This window comes from Pteropus medius, unplaced genomic scaffold (assembly GCF_902729225.1).
Source record: "Pteropus medius unplaced genomic scaffold, Ma_sr-lr_union100, whole genome shotgun sequence".
Lineage (NCBI taxonomy): Eukaryota > Metazoa > Chordata > Mammalia > Chiroptera > Pteropodidae > Pteropus > Pteropus medius.
Genome location: NW_024356249.1, coordinates 21,111,074 through 21,128,220, shown reverse-complemented (window position 1 = coordinate 21,128,220; position 17,147 = coordinate 21,111,074). Strand labels below are relative to the sequence as shown.

Sequence of the window (17,147 nt, the reverse complement as noted above, 5' to 3'; positions counted from 1 at the left end):
CTGCTATATTGTACCTAGAAGAGTACCTGGTATAGAGTAGGTGCTTACAAGGCATTGCCTGTAGCCTTTTGATTTTTCTTTTTAAACAATGTCCTCTTACATAAGATAAGGGTTTCTAACATCCTTGATCAAGTGTAAAATAATTATTTCTTAACATTTCTTCTTTATGCTATTTTCCCTGAACATAACACACAGTGTAATATACAGTGACTTAAGGTTTCTTAAAGGATTTACTACAAACGGCAAAGAGGAAAATTGCAGGAGGTATAATGACTCTCTCCTATACTCTCCTGCTTTCTGCTTTCTAAAACTTAAGGGTTTTTTTTTGTTTGTTTTGTTTTGTTTGTTTGTTTGTTTGTTTGTTTGTTTTTACCAAAGGCAGAACATTCTAGAACTAAGAGGAAAACTAGGTGTTGGTTATCTTAGGTCATATAGGTCCTAAAAGCTACTTTAGAGCAAAGGGCTTCACCTGGACCATATCAGTGTCATGAAAGGAGCCAGGAAGCATAACCATGGGAGGGGAGGAAACATAACCATGGGAGGGGAGGGTGGAAGCAACTGTTCATAGTCTTCCTTCTTCTCTTCTACTTTTAATGGTTTTACTTTTGAGGATGCCATGATGAACCAGATTTATATTTAATAAGTAGGAAAAATACTGAAAAAGAATGCTAACCCCAGGCAGAGGCAAAAAGAAAAAGGAGAGAACTTCCAAAACTATTTGAGGATCAGAGGCCTCGGGCTATTTCTGAGAATTTGTTTATCAGGGAGTCTTCTTATTATAATTATTTGGTGATATTTAAAGTTCTTTATTTTTTTTCATACAACAAAAATATGTACTTACTGTTGAGATATGAAAATACAGAAAAGTATAATAACAAAAAATAATTGCACATAATCATCTTCTATCTCTTCTTTCAAATGTGGTTTTCGATTTTACATTTAACATGATTAAAGTAGATTGGACAACTTAACATTATCAGAAAAATTATTTTGAGGAGCAATTTTCTCAGTCTTCTGTACATTACAAAAGTATTTATTTTCACAGGTAATTTTATGCAAATTTAAACATAGATAAGAAAACATAAATATGTCAAAGACTGAGATATCCTTTAATATAAGAGTTTCGTCTCAAGTTTTGTTCATTCATTTATTCATTTATTCAATTAATCTCTTCCTTATTTATCTTACAAAAGTTATTCGTATGGTCTTTGAAAATAGCTCTATTTTGAGGAATAGAGTTATTTCATGCAAAAATTATGTTAATCTTCAAATTTTCCATTGCAGCATTGCACATCAGTTAAAAAGTATTCTCTTGAAGAAATTATATTCCATTTTCACTCTGACATGCCACGTAGTACAATGCTGATGTAATTGCATTGTAAGCAGGGATTGGAGTACATGAGTCAGTTCTATGTTGTTAAGAATTTCCTTTTTTCTCAATGGAATACACATGATTGCTGTTGGGATATGGTTAGAAATTAGATGTAATACTTTGCTTAAGTTTTTTTTTAATAGTATTAAGGAGATTCTGGCCCATAAGTTTATATTTTTTCACTACATGTTGAATAATAAAATTTTGACTAAAATGTAAATATTCAAGAAAAGTTAGCAAACTCAATGGACACACAAAACACTTTTACTAGTAAATAGAAGGTTATAAACTTTTTAGTGGTCATGAAAATATTCACAGTAAAAAATATTCTTGTAAATTATTATAAAAGCTACCATTTCTTAATAAAATCCTAGCATAGTTTCTTAGGTGACAGACCAAGTAAACTAATTAAAATTATTTTTTTGGGTTAGTGCTGTTGAATAAATAGACAGATATAGAAACGAAGACAGAGAAAGAAACACAGAGAAAAAGAGAATTAGAACACACTATCAGAACAATAAAATATTTTGAAATTCATAAAGACCTGTCACAATATAATTGCTTTCTCCTAACATTCTATTTCAATTACATTTTTTAAAAATTCACCTTAAAGTTTCAAATATGTAGTTCCCAATAGTCAATACTCATATTTTAATATACAACTTAACAGGAAAAAGTTGCAAGATTAATGCCACTGACAAGCAAAATCAGTTAAAACAAGACTTGACAAAAGATTTAAGTTTAGTCAACCAGTTATTCAAATCTCCTAGATCATATTTATTTCACTTTAGCTTCCTTGAAGAGCTTTTTTTATCTATTAAGCAGGTGTTCTCATGCTCTCACCAGATTTGGCAGGTGGCCTCCATTACCCAGTGCTGAATTATAAAATGAGCTTCACTATTAGGCTAGTTGTTATCACACATTTCAGTTCTATTCTATGTCTGTTGAATGGTTTAAAATACAAGATTTTGCCATCTGACAGTTTACTATTTAATTGACAAGGAAGCCATCTCTCTTTTTATTTATTTATTTTTTCCTCCTTAAGAGTTTTGCGTTTTAAAATCATAGCCCTTCTTAGGAAGTAGAGTTATTGAAATGTGAAACTTCTGAGGAGTTAAAATTGAATGATCTTGTTGTTTCCTTGCCACTACTTTGGAGTTTTCCCATTTCATCTTTCTTGATTTTTTTTTGTTTTTAAATATAGAGTTACTGTTACCAGCAGGAGTTCTGATAGTCACATTCCAAAATTTATAATATGTGAACTCCCCAAATTTGGTAAAAACATACTGTTAGAGAGAAAGGAGATCATTGTCACATTTCTTGAATTTCTTCCATAGGCAATAGCTTGTTATTTTGTTCCTTTTAAACTTCTTAACAAGCTAATATTGAGATTTAGAGAATTTATAGCATAGAGAAAAGGTAGTAAGAAAGCATGAAAATGTTATAAAGTACTAGATTCATCAAAGAAAAATAGATGGAAATTGTTAGTGATTATGTTAAGTTCATTTGCCTGTAATCTTTAAGGCCAAATTTTGCCACACAGCTTATAAGAATATATCGGTAAAATAGAACTGTAAAATAAAAAATTATTAGAACCTTAAATCTTATAAATGAGAGTAGAAAGTGAAGATCGATACAAAATAAGAATAGAGTGCTACAATAATTGTTAAATGTGGGCTGCAAATTTGTCTTAAGCCAAATTTACTATACTCTCTTTGTCTACGACCAGCTTTTTCTGAGTGATGTAATAGACGCTTTCCACTGCATCATAGTTATAGTGAACATGATAGTGCTAACCGAAAGCTGTTTATTACATCCTGATAGAATAGAGGTACTTTTCCAAAGTGCAACAAGGTAAAACTTGTTTTGTAATAGACCCAAACAACATAGCCCATTTATGCAGTTTTCTAAGGACTCCTAAGGAACAATCTTATTCTTGCTAGAGAAATGAATAGATTGCTTTTCTGAACAAAGTTCTAGATGACAGTTGAGCCCCAAATATGTGAAGGTAACTAGGACCTAAAGAAAAGTTATGCTGAGTTAAAGACTCAATATGGATCGTATGCCTTAGAGATCAAATAGGCAGACTTTAAGGTTGACAGCCTTTTGTAAAAATTAAAGTGTTAAGAATCTCTCTTTTTCTTCTCCAAAAGGGAAGATTTTTCACAAGAAACTATTTTCATAGGAAAGGGCATGTGAACAAATTACTGATCAATCCCCACTTGTGTTCAAACACCATATGGCAGCACAAAGATGATTTTAGCTTGAAGAAATTTCAAACAGACCATAGAATATCAAACAAGATTTAAACCATGAATAACTTACTCATTTATGGTAAGGAAAAGCATAAGAAGTTCAAAGAAGGGTTAGTGACAATTAAAGGTTTTTGTGGCTTAAGTATTACAAAACAACATAAGTACAAGGTATATACAAAAAATTCAAGAATTTAAAAGTAGAAGAAAGCATGTAATATAGTTAATTTGAACAACATAGTTACAACTGAAAGAGACAAAATAATAAATGTTATTATATGAAGATGAAATGTAACAAAATTTATGAAGGTAAGCACTCCTGAATTTCACTATCAAATACCACCTGCTGGGTAGGTTACACATTCCAGAAAGGTGGTGTTCAGGAGCAGTGCCTGAATTTGCTTATGAGAAATTACATAAGATTTGAATTGGCAATATTAAATTGTATCATCACAAACCTAGGCTTCACCCTTTGTTGTATATTGCAAACTAGTGGCTTGCAGCCCAAATCCTCATACATTTTTGTTTAGCCCCATATTTTTTAAATTGGTTTTCAGCATTTAAGAATCTTCCTTCTTTAGGAATATATGAAGCTCTGGCAACACTAAGCCTGCATTCCATGTGGCAACGTGTCCCTTTAGACTGGATATGCATCTGCCATATTGCTAAATCCCTACCTTGCTTCTTCACTAGGTTAAACATCTACTTAGCCTGTGTGAGTATTTAGATTAAGGGTCCTGGTTCAGATATTTTTTCTGTGTATTTTACTCATGAGAGTATGCTTATATGAAAACAAGGGAAAGATTCAAATGAAAATTTTGAGTACTGCTATTGCATGGTTTTTTAGTGATGTATTGGTCAATATCTGTCTTTCACAATTTAGATAAGCTCCACAAGAGCAGGGAACACCATATAACATTGTTCACCATGGGGTCTGCAGAACCTAACACAGCGCCTGGCTTACTCTAAGGGATTGATTAATGTTTCTATGACTGACAATAGTAATGGAACTGTCCATAAATACTAACTTAATACACTCTGTTTAAAATGTACTTCATTTTAGAAGTTAAGACATTAACTCAGTGCAGGTTATCGGAGCCCAGGCAGGGTGAAGAAGGTGTCTGCAAAGGAGAGAAGGTGTCTCTCAAAGAAAAGAAGGTGTCTGCTCAAAGAGTTAGAACCTGACTGCAGAAAGAAGGGCATCCATATGGAAGGGCAGACTGGCATGGAGTGTCGGAGGATGAATGGGCTGAAGATGGTGTCCAGATGGGGTGAGTTGCATGATGTAGGGAGTCAAAGCCATAGAAGAATGGTAAGGGCATATCTACAGAAAGGTACAGGTGTCAGAGCTCAGCAGCATGAAGAGGACACCCATGTGGAAGAACAGCCTTGCATGATTGTTTGGGGCCAAGCCTAGAGAAGAGGGCCTCCAAGCAGAACAGTAGAGGTGAAGATGAGAAATGAATTGTACACAAGGGATGTTTCAAATAAGTAAATATATTAAGGATATGGGAGCTAGGTTTCTCATTGTCCAAGGAACAAATATGGAAAGGGAGATAACTTGGATAAACCCTATGTTGTTGGAATTACATGTGAATTCTTCTCTATGGATAAAGTTATGGATAAAGATATAGAAATCACTGTGGATGTAAATATATAACATATATTCTCTAACTTTGTTCACTGGGAAGTCCTGGAAACATCAATACCCTAAAAGCAATTAGTACACCTAGGAACCAGATCTTCCTTTCTAAATATCAGTTTCTTCTAAAAGGAATCTGAGATCCTTGGAGAAATGCCTCATTGTATAACTGGGGCAAGGAAATTAGAAAATGAGCTTTGTGCCAAAAAATAAGGAAAACTTAAAGAATGATTGGAAAAAGCTACAAGGACATGGAAACTAATTTGATGAGGCTTCTGCTTGTCATAAGAGAAGTCAAAGTAATAATTATAAAGTAATTTAATTATAAAGTAAGTAATTTTAAACCATTTACTAAAGAAGGAAATATGAATACACACATATAAACTAAAAGTTTGATGAAGAATAGAGGAATGGGATATTGATATAGTTTCAAAATAACTCCCAACAAAATGTTTATTAATTATAAAGAAAATAATAATTTTACAGTGGAGAAGGCTGGCAGAGAAGGCTGGCAGATAATACTTTAATCAAGTGATCGAAATGCACACCGTAAGGGATACAATAAAATCATTTACCATCTGATAGAATGTAATGAGCAAAACAAAGTATTACTTCTGTATTATGTCTGCCAAAGGTGTAACCGTGAGAAACACTGACAAAACAAAATTAAGAGATATCTATAAAACAACCGGCCTTTTAATCTTTAAATGTGTCAAGATCATGAAAATCAAAGAGAGACCAGACTGTTCAAGACTGGAGCAGACTAAAGAGATGTGAAAACTAATTCAATGAGTGATTCTGAACTGAGTTCTTTTGCTACAGAGGACATTATTAGGACAAGTGACTCAACTTGACAGGAGGCTGAATATCAGGGGGTGCTAAGAAATGTATCACTGTCGATTTTGAAGGCCATTTTGAAGAAATGTATCACTGTCGATTTTGATGGTTATGTAGGGGACATTTTTCATCATTAGAAATATACACTGAAGTGTTTAGAGGTGATGGGGCATAAGTTTGGTAACTTACTCTCCAGTAGCTCAGGAAAAAATTTCTCTGTACCAAACTTGCAGCTTTTTTTGTAAGTTTGTGATGATGGCAGTATTTTCATAGGTTTTCTGTGAGAACTAGAATTGATGGTAGGCAAAATAGCCATTCATTCGCTGCATTTTTATTGGATATTTTTAATCTATTACAATGGCAAGGCACCCACACATAAAATATGCTAACCAGTGTTTTAATGGGTCAACCCAAAAAGTATAGTACTAGTACTGCTATATAGTAGTATACAAGGAGGGAGAAGTAATTTCTGATGAATATGATTAAAGCGCTGCCAAAGAATCATATTGAAATAGATTGTAAAGTGGAAAAGGGAGATAGGACATTCCATAAGAGGAAAAAGAAGCAAAACCTCAAAGATAACACTTAGTTTTTTTTTTTCTTTCTTTTCTTTATTTTCTTTTCTCTTCCTTTTCTTTTTTCTTGAGAAATTGGGTAGAGAGTGATTGTATTAACACAGACTGGGGGAAGAATTATAATAAATCTTTTATTTAAAATTAACATATAATGAGGAAAGCATTCTAAACTGAGCAAAGGGATAGATTTTCAATAAAAGTCAAGTAAATTAGCTATTTTCATTAAAAAGTCATACTCTTCAAAACTATGTCAAATTCTTTTTTCCAGGTTCATAGTTTATTGTACAAATTGAGTATCAAATGATATGTTGATATTAGCTTTTCCAGGCATGGGAAGCTAACAGATGAGGTACAGTTTAGAATCCTTTTATGTTGCTTTTATAGCTGAAGATTTTTTAGACCTTAACTTGAAGTATATGACCAGCAAAGCAGTGCCTCTGTTTGTGGCCATTACACAATTTATTCTACCTGTGAGAATATAAGAGTTGAAATATTTTTTGATACCAGTGAATGAAATTGGGTATCAGTTTCTGGACCTGCCATGATTTCAATTTTGCAAAAGGAACAAGTTCCATAGGCTGTTTCAAATTCTTAATATATTTAATTAAATGAAAAATTGCCATCTAATACTTAACCAAAATTATGCAAATAATAATTTAATCTTGGGTTGAGAAAATGCTTTTAAATAAGGAAGAAATTAAAGGAACCACAAAGAGAAAAGGGTCATATTATATAAAAATGAAATAAACTGGGAAGATATTTGCAAGAAATATGTCAAAAGTTAAATGTCCTTAATAGTTATAGAAACATCCTCTAAAATCAATAAAATACACCAAAATAGAAAACGGAAAAACTGTGAACAACTTTCGAAAGAAAATATACAAAAGACCAATGAAAATGAAGAATAAGTCCAAATACACTAGTAATTTTTAAATAAATTACAACAGAGGCATACCATTGCTTTATTAATAACTACTTTAAAATATATTAATATAAGTAATATGAGATGAACATTCATAGTTAAGGAATTTTTTGGTGGGGGAGGAGAGCAGGGTGTTATGCAACAAAATAAAATTTGAACAGATTTGGTAAAGCTCCCCTCATTTCTAGTAATTTTTTATTTATATTAAAAGCTCATTTCTCTAGAATTTTTGAGGAATAAGAAGCTCATGAATTAATTTTACACATAGTTAAAACTTTAAATATTGAAACATTTTTTCTTAAAATAAAAATGTATTTAACTTCTAATTCTAAAAGTAATACACACCTATCATCATAGATTCCAATAATGTGGAGGAATATTAAGGAAACAATAGAAATTATTAATATTATTACCCAGAGAAAACCACCATTAACATTTTAATACATATCCTTTTAGAAAGTTTGTGCTGAAACTTTTGCTTTTTAAAAGCATTGAATTATAGAGATTAGGGTCATAAAACATCAAGTTTTTCAGTCCCCAGTCCCCTCCATCTTCTCTTTTTCCCCTCTACCATCACATCTCTTTCCTTATTTCCTATCAAGCACCTTTCATATATTAACTCATTGCAAGCCCTTCAAACAATGCTGCTGGGTAAGTATTGCCATTCCCACGTTAATAGTAGAGAAAACTGTCTCAGGCTTGTAATTGTCTTGCAGTTCAGTGATTTATTTTTGAGGTGGAGCCAAAGGCCAGGGCTGTCCCTTGCCCTTCTCTCTGTACTGTACTGATCTCTCGTCTGTGGCTAAAGGCAAAGCATAGCAAACTTTAGCATTTGAAATGAAATCAGAGTGAATTGAATGTTATTTATAGCATACTTCTAAAAATACTGTGTACAGCTTAGGTTGTAACTCAAAAATAAAAGGATATAGAGAAAGCGAAGAGAGTAAAATGAAAGAGTTACATGTCGTTTCTAAGATATCATTTCTAGAGGAAAGACTAAATAGGTCTGACTTGTTTAACTAAGAGAAGAAATTTAAATATTGAGTTTATTTTTCCAGTTCTAATACATGTTTTCTATGAGAGAAAGACAAAATTAAAGCAGAAGTAGTTGGTTACAAGGAATGATATTTTTATAGTCAAGATGCCTTCAAGAGAAGCTCTAGAGTCTCTACCTCTAGAGATATTATGTAAAAAAAATAAATATCCACCAATCTTAAACAGTTTACACAAAGTCAGCATTAGACTTTCTCAATTAACTAATTCATTAAACAGATATTTATTGATGATTTACTATGTGCTTGGCACTATGTGGGCTGGTGTAAATAAGCTCACTCAAACCATCTAATTTGTTATAGAATATTCTAGACTTTTGCCATTACAAAAATCCTGCAACATGTCTTATGCAAGTGATTTGTTTGTTCTTCTGACTCTTTTCCTTACCAACTGCATTTATGTTCTTGACCTGCTTAGGTCCACAATACAGGTCCACAATCTTTTGTCCTAAATCCTTGGAGATAACATTTCAGAATTCAGAATTCTTTGGATTAAAGAAAAGTAATATGGTAGGTATTCTGTATATTATGTAATGGCCCCTGTAGAGTCAGAGCAGTATCTTATAATCAAACATAATGACATATCTTTAGTGAAATATATGCATACAAACATTCTATTAATGTCAGTTTAGTTTGTGCTTTGTTGCTATACGAATTCAAGTTAGGTCAACTTTTATCAACTGAATTACAACAAACAAACAAAAAACACCTTTTGCTTCTCAGAGCTTTTAGTTTATCAGAGTTTTGTTGATATGAGATTGGGTAGAACATTTGCAAGGAATTCTTAAGACTCAAACTTGCAAAATAGTTTCCCAAAGCACTAATGTACATATATGGGATTTAATAGTTAACTAATGAAAAAAGGAAATCATTATTTTTTACAGTTCTCACAGCCTTTTATAAGTTGACTGTGCAACTACAAGAGACTCAATTTTTTTTTTTTTTTATACCGTGGAACGTATTTATTGCAGACTATCTTGGGTAACTTGTGCTCTGTGGAGTAGTTGAGAAATGCTATGATGGTGATATGAGGAAACCATACTTTACTCTTACCTTTATGTTTTCCACATTTTTAAATTCATGATTAATTAAATTAAATGGGCTAAACGAAGCACAGTTATAAATTCCTAGAAAATACTGGTAAATATTCTAAAGTGATAAGGAAATTATCCACCTTTTATGAAAAGGTCCTATTAGGAGAGAGCCCTCTCCAGTTCCTCTCAATTTATAGCTTAGTCTATTTAACTGTTATAACAGAAATACCATAAACTGCTTATAAATAACGGAAATTTATTTCTCACCCTTCTAGAGACTAGGAAGTCCCAAGATGAAGGCACTGACAGATTAAGTGTCTGGTGAGAACTAGCTTTCTTAGTGAGGCCCTTCTTCTCATTTTAACCACACATGGCTGAAAGGTTGAGGGAATCTCTCCGGGATCTTTTTTATAAGGCTACTAATCTCATCATGAGGGTTCCACCTTCATGACCTAATCACTTCCCAAAGTCCTCACCTCCCAATGCCATCAACATATGGATTTTTGGAGGCAGAGATGGGGTGGGGGTATAAATATTCAGACTATAACAACAGTTATACATACTAAAGTTAGCAAAAAGCATAAATGTATGATTTGAAGTTTTCAGGGGCATTCCCTTGGGACTAAAATACTTCTTACAAGCCAATATCATTTATTAATCAGCCACTTATTCTTTGTGTTGAGAAGAATCATCTTTTCTCTGCCTTCCTGTATGGACATTCGTTTGCCTTGAAGGGTAGTGTAAATTTGCTAATACTGTATGTAACTTTATGAATGGTGTTACCATTTATAAAAAAAGTAAACAGTGCAGATGAGGATGAAATTAAGTTGAGCGGAGGGAAAGGAGTAATGAATGGAAAGAGAGGTGCTGATAACAAATGATTACCACTTTTGTCAAGATTTAGTCCAGTTTACCTAGAGAATTGCCACTGTTTGGCAAATGTAAATTAGAATTTGGAAATATGATTTAAGCAAGGAAAAATTCTATGCTTTTAGTAAGTGAGAATTCTAAATCAAAAGTTAAAAACTAAAGGAAAATGTTCTACTTTTTAAAAAGTATGTGAAAAATATTGTGCAGTAAATTATAATTGGTTACATAATACTTTATTAAGTATTATCAGATATTGGTATTTGGAAGGAAATTGTTTCACATATATGAAAGAATAAAATTGTATGAAATTGTATCTGAAGCTTTGCATATTTTTAATCTTTGTAGCAGTGTTTTCTCAGAAATGAAGCACATCAATTGCCTCAGTGAAGAAAAGGAATACACACATTTAAAAATCAAAATCACTTTTTTTAAAATTAAGATTTTACTCATTGTATAATAGGTAAACTACTGTGAAGTGTAGTTGCCTGTTTAACTTTATATCTGCTTTGATTTTGGCAGTTTAGCTAATTCAAATAAAATTTGTGAAGTTAAGCACTTTCAAGAAAAGGAATAGGAGAACCTAATTTAACCTAGAGTGTCTCTTTTATTCTTCTGTCATTCATTTGAAGTGCCCTATCAGCTTGAGCTGACCAACTTCAGTCATTTTTACCCTTTTATTTTTTTTCTCTAATGTAAACTGAAATTCCCTGCTGTTCATGATATTTTAGTGTTTAGCATCATTTAATGAGCAGGTATCATTAAACTTAAAAGGTCCTTTTTTGTGTATCTCTGATTAGTTAGTGGAGGAACCAAGGAATTTTTCTTAATATGTTTTAATGTTGGCCTGTTTTACATTTACATGCTTTTTGATGAAGTAGAAAATCATAATTTTGGTTAAAGTAGGATAGATTCCATCAAGTGAATAGGTGGCCTCTTATTAAGTTGTAAAATATAAATTGTTTACAAGTGTTGTTATTGGCATTTTCCCTAATGAATTTTGTATAAAGGATTTTTAAATAATTTATTATATTTTAATTCATTTTTCTAAGAGGATATATAGGTAATTAAAAAATAAATATTTTAATATTAAGGTCCATATAATCCTTCTATAAACGTAATAGTTTAGTGAGTATATAACATCAGAAATGAAAAATATTTTATACTAAACTCGTTAAATCAATTTCACACTACACTTAATTGCAGTTTCTTTTAAATTATAATAAAGATTAAAGTATTAACTAGTGAAGAAATAGCATTCATTAATTACACACTTTCTGTTTGATGTTCATGTATACTATATGTGACATTGCTGATTTTTTATTATTAGTTCTAATTTTGCTTTTAGGAAGAGAAGAATATCTACAAGATAAATAGCATGGAGTCAATATAATGAGGCTAAATGCAAGCAAAAGTCAGATAATGTGTAATAAGTTACATATGGCACGTGTGACATTAACATTGGTAACAACTAAAAAATGTAACAGTGCTGCCTACTGGTAAGAAGTAGTAGTGTTTAAAGGGTAAATAAAAATAGTTGTAGTTAATCAAAGTGTAAGTGATATACATGGTTACTTAGGGTTGCTATTACTGATATCTATGACCCACAGTATTCTTTTCATTAGATTAACAAAATTTTTATGAGAGTAAAATTTCTGATATGAGACTTCTGTGTTTTTGTTTTTAATATTTGGAGAATGTATTTAGTCTATTTGTTCTCCTCCTCTCTCTTTGTAATAATGTACCTATACAATTTGTCTTATGAGTAGCCCTTCTTTGATAACCTTGATTTTTTTTTTTATGTTTTAGTCAGCATTTCTAAAATATGTTTAGTTGAAAAATAAGACCTTGTCTATGACAGACACCTGACAATTTTAGTAATAGATAACTGGATATTTAGATAGTCCAGTGAGACCATGTATTCATAGAAAGAAGTATGATTTATATATGCAGCAATCAATATATGATAAGTATAATTGGTAAAGTGAAAATCAAACTACTTTAAAGCACTGTTGTCAAAGTTTTAGCAAATTAAAAATCAAGTGTACCTATATGTAGGGTTAATTTTTCCCTGTTCCACTTAAAATAAGCTCAAAGCTTTCTGTGCCAGGAATGTTTTTGCTAGGTTTGCTTTGGCACATATATTAGTTTATTGTACAATAAACTAATTTTGTTTATAGTCTTGAAAAATAATTAAAGTTACTTTTAACTTTAACTCAACTGAAAGTGAAGCTTTAATTTTATAACCATGGGTAGTTTAATATTTTTGTGCAAAGTTTGCATATGCATGGCATGATAGACTTAATTAAATGTGGTGATTTCATTATTCTGATTTGAATCCTTCTTGTACACATTTTAACTTTATTTTCAGATATCCATTATATAAGACTTATTAAAACACCATGCATTGTAAAAGTAGTTGTTAAAAATTAGGAAACTGCTCTTTTATTATGTATTACTTTCTATTTCTATTTCTATTTCTATTCTGAAAAAGAATTGAGTCAAAATTAAACGGAAAAGAGAAAGTGTTTTTCAATATCCCAAATGTGTTTTTCCTTTCTAGAGGAAGAAAAAGTACAGGCCATATTGTCTCTTGTAAAGCATAAATACATTCCTCATATGTTGAGTCTCTTTCTTGTTGTCATTCCCTTTCCCTTTCCCTCCTACCTCCCTTCTCTTTCCCTCCCTCCCATGTCTATAAGTCTGTCTTTTACTTTATCTATAGAGTATCTTTTCCTGTGTTACTTTAGGTAAACATTGCCATTAAATTCTGGCCAAGTAAAGTTGGAAGCATTTAAGCATTATTTTTTGAGAATTTTATTTCTGCTCGTTCTGTTAACTTGTAGAGAGAGAACAAGAGAAAGAGAGAGGGAGGAAGGAAGGACAAAGAGGGAAATGAGAGAAAGAACAGGGAAAGATAATAAGAGAGAAAAGGTAGAGTTAATAGCAAGTGAAATGGAAATAAATCAGATTATATTGTATGCAAATTTTGTATATCACAGAAAGGTAAAGTGTGAAAACTGTCTAAATGTGTGAGACACTTCTATTTACATTCTTGATATAATTTTCACAATTTGCAAAATAAATTTATAAATAGTAAATAAAATAATCATGGAAAGTTTAGTGATATCTAAAAGGTAGTCTGAATTACAATTTAACTTGCTTTACTAATAGAACAATCAAGTATCAGACCACCAAGAAGGTGTTTTAGTATCATTAACAAATAGCACTGCAGTTGCTATATTGATGTACCAGTGTTTTTTTCTGTGAAAGTGTCCGCTAGCTTCACAACATATGCAATGGTGTCAAACCTGGTGCTAACAGTAGTCTGCACTGTGGCCTTTATCATCTTAGGTTCTTCACCTAAAACTGCTAGAAATGTTTTCAAAAAATGGACAAGAAAAATGTTTTCGATAGTGAGAAGTGCTAATGCAAATAATTACATTATTGAGCAGTGTTTTTCTAAAGTATATGTCCTCTATTTTATTTCTGAATATTGCTTTGTATCTTTTGACATTTATTTATGGTATTTTACAAATAAGATTTACATGTTTAACACGTTTTTAAAAAATTTGTTTAAAAGGATATAAAATATTTTAATTTTCAAATATTATAAAACTATTTTTCTTTCTGTTTTATTCTTTATAAAACAAAAGAATTCTTTATAAAATTTTTCAGTAATGTTCTATTTGTAAAATATAACAGTCATAATGGTGATTGAAATGCTTTATTTACATACTTGTTTTATTTATGAACGTTGGTATTCACATTTGGCATCAAATTATTCTTATTTTTATGTTTATTTTTTTGTCATAAAAAGGGCATCAAAAACATAAATATATTATGACATAGCCTGATTAGAAGATTGGGCTGCCAAAATTTAAAATAAAATTTTGACCCTTATTTTATACCCTTGATTATTTTAAGTCAACATTTATGTAAGAATAGTTTGCTGCTGTTATTTCTGAAAATCTTAAAGTGTAAAATATATCAGTATTCTAATTCATATCTTGCACATAATAGCTAACAGTGTTCATGTTTCCAACCTCCTTAAGTAATATATTGAATGTGTCTTATCTTTTAATAACATTGATGATCTCATATTTAAGGAAAAGCACTTGTTAATTATAAATTTAAAGCAGCAAGAAGAAAGCAAACCTTCATTTTTGCATGGTCTACTATAGTAAGTGTTAGTTTTTTTTCATTGCCTTATTGATAACCTTTGGTTTTTCTTTTGCTGTAACTCTAAAGAGTTCTACCATTTCTCATTAATGAAGCAATCCCTTAAATGTGAGAGTGAATTATTTGGTTAGAGAAAAGTTACCTATTTACTTAATTACCATTGATTTAACAGTTTTGATATCTTTTACTGGAAAATTTTGACCATTTTTAAGTTTGAATCAACACTTTTTAGACTTTTTAAAAATGATACTGTTTTTAAGGATCTAATAGCAATTAAATGTCTAAAACTTGTTTAATAAATTACAAATTTTCACTGGCTTTTTTTTTTTCTCCTGAGATAATTATTTTACAATTTGGATACCTCCTCTTCAGACACTCGGTGAAATTATTTCTTACTGAAGTCAGATCCAGGGATGGACTGTATACAATACTAAGCTTAGCTATAGATATTTAAAAATCTCTTTGTTGTATTATAATCTTTCTGCATTGTCTATAAGACAAAAATAGTTTTATCTCATCTTTAAAAAACTTAAAAAAAAATGAAAGTTACTTACAGGATAGAATAAACTTGATACATTTTAATGAATATTTTGTTGACTCTGTAACCTTTTTTCTTCATATGAATTTTTTTTACCTGAATACTTAACTCTTTTTATTTCCCCATACTAATTGTTAACTGGCTGTGTCACCCTTGCAAGTTACTTAATCTGGCTCTGCCTCAGTTTCTCACTTTGTAAAATAAAATAATAGTACTCACATTAGATTATTATTAAGATTTTTTTCCAATTGATTTTCCCTTCTCCAGTTTCCAGCTCTTTCTGGTTTCGTTTTATACACAGGTCAAAGTTAACTTTCTTAAAATACCTCTAAACTCATCACTCTCCAGCTTTGATAACAATTTTGATACTCTCATTGCCTAAGGAATAGCATTCAGACTCTTCCTTTTGACATTGGAATCCCATCAATTTCAAATCTAACTTACTCTTAGGTACTCCACTACTCACTGACTCATTGAGTATGTTCCTGTTAATCTGAATCATTGTCAGTCTTAAGATATAGCTTATCATATTTTTAGTTTTGCATCTCTTTGTTCAGAGCATTATCAAATATATTTTCTTTTACAGAAATTTTGCTTATTCATTGAGAGACCATTTCCAATCCTGGGATCCCCTCCATATAGGCTTCTTTGATCTCCCAGGATGATCTTTCAGAGTTCAGAACTCACACCACATGGCCTTTGTACTCTTTTAATGTACTTATCATATTCTAACTTGTAGTCTAGGTAGGCTAGATAAGATCCATATCTTATCTATATTACTTATTTAGAAATTTTCAGGGCAGAGCCTAGGTTGTGTTTTACTATGAATTCCTCTCCTGCCTACACACCACATCTACCATAGTACTCTGTGCAAAGAAGATGGTTTGTAAAATAGTTGATTAGGGAACATTGTGGCATAACAGAAAGAACACGGGCATTTGAGTAAAAAAAGACTTGGATTTGAAGACTGGATAAATATTGTTTGACCCTGAGCAACTTAACCTATGTGAGTCCCAGTTTCCTCAATTTGTAATAAGGGGAATATTATTATCTATTTTTAAAGCTGGGTGCAAGAGTTAGAGATAATGCATGTAAAATATTTATAATATACCTGGATGTAGTAGATGTTCAATACAAATTTGTGTTTTTGCTTTATGTGATGAAATTTATTTCTTTTACCCTTAGCCATATAAACTATGGGAGTGCATATGAGATTGATCACTGCAGGTATACTAGCAGAGTTCACTTTTGAATAATAGACAGCATGTGTTAAGAAAAAAATTACCACTGCCTTCAGAAAAGATATCCTTCTCACATTATGGCCTCAGATGAGTGGTTCTCTTGTTTTGCATTTGTCAACTATTCTCTCTCTGAAATATCCCTCTCAAGAGTACTGCTAGTGTGCAGTAGGTAGACAATATATGAATGTAGCAATAGTCAAAAAAAAAGACTGTTGTCACCTTCATCCGTTAAGTATTTTATTTATTCATTTAGGCAACTATTTAAAGGCTTTAACTGTGTGCAGATCATGTTAGTAGATACAATATTAAACTAGAAATAGATCCCACTCTCAATGAATTTACATTTTAGGATAGAAAGAAACAATATATACAAAAATGGCTATAAAAAAAAGGAATGTGGATATGGTATTGAGGTTATGATTAGTTGCAACTCTGGAGCAAAACTCAAGTGATATCTACAGAAGAACATTGTGTCTCACTATTTCACATCCCCAAAGATGGACTATATTCTTTATCTGGCTTGGAGTTTGGATTACTAAAGTAATGTAAGACTGTATTTAGACTTCAGGAAAAGAAATTGGGATTATCTTCAAGCCTGTGTATTTATTAAAATGCTGATTAAAATAAATAGAA

At 31.3% G+C, this 17,147-nt stretch overlaps 1 protein-coding gene and 1 pseudogene across 1 annotated transcript in view; one reads left to right on the top strand and one right to left on the bottom strand.

Moving 5' to 3' along the window:
• The window catches only part of FOXP2 (forkhead box P2), a 518,125-nt gene that overhangs the window by 253,542 nt on the left and 247,436 nt on the right, over positions 1–17,147 (top strand). The gene's annotated exons all lie outside the window — the stretch shown is intronic.
• LOC120601014 (ATP synthase membrane subunit DAPIT, mitochondrial-like) lies at positions 7,046–7,221 on the bottom strand (annotated as a pseudogene).